We start from the raw sequence: 900 nt of genomic DNA, 5'->3' as shown, positions 1-900 counted from the left end.
GTACATGATAAAGGTGTACTGTATTTAAAATATAACGCATGTACATTACATGTGGGTATAGGATTCGGGCCCATTTGTACCATGCAACATTTAAATCTTGTGGTCTATCAAAATGATGAATTTTATTGTTTTATGATAAACTTATGAACTCACCAACCTTTTGGTTGACACTTGAAAGCATGTTTATTCTCAGGTATGAAAGAAACATTCTGCTGTGCATTTGCTCATTTTAAAGACAGTATTTGGAGTCGATCATCGCTCTGGGATCAAAGGTTGATGACTTCGTCCGGATGGATTAGGACGGGTCTCTACATTACCTACCCGTTAAAAGTTTCACAAGTAATATTTTGTACCAGAGAATTTTTATTACAGTCTTCATGAAAATATATGTATATTTTCTTCAGATGTAATACAGATATAATGAGTTAACTCATTTGATTTTCGGCTGAACTAGAAATGGATAATCTCTAAAACATTAAATATAATCTTTGTGGAGTATTTCACCAATGAAATCAATACTTCATTGTTTATTCTTATTGATATTCCTTGGTGACGGATGTTGATGCTTGTGGAATTCTTATGAACTTCGCATGATACGAATGATGTTTTCTTAGAAAGTTTCGAGTACATCGAAGATGAAAGTGTAAAATCAAACGTATAATTGAATAATACACTTGGTTTATTATGAAATGAAATTCATTGAATTGAAACAGAGATTGTGGTTAACGATGGTTAAGTTGTTAACGAAGGATGTACATCATAGCATATTAGTAATATGAATTTAACCGAGTAGCATCTACCCTTTTTCAATTCATACATAATAGCTTAGTACGAAAAGATTTATTCTAATTTCAAAATTCATATATATATATATATATATATATATATATATATATATAT

This window comes from Rutidosis leptorrhynchoides, chromosome 1 (genome assembly GCF_046630445.1).
Source record: "Rutidosis leptorrhynchoides isolate AG116_Rl617_1_P2 chromosome 1, CSIRO_AGI_Rlap_v1, whole genome shotgun sequence".
NCBI lineage: Eukaryota > Viridiplantae > Streptophyta > Magnoliopsida > Asterales > Asteraceae > Rutidosis > Rutidosis leptorrhynchoides.
The sequence above is the reverse complement of the archived record's forward strand: the minus strand, read 5'-3'. Positions refer to the sequence as shown.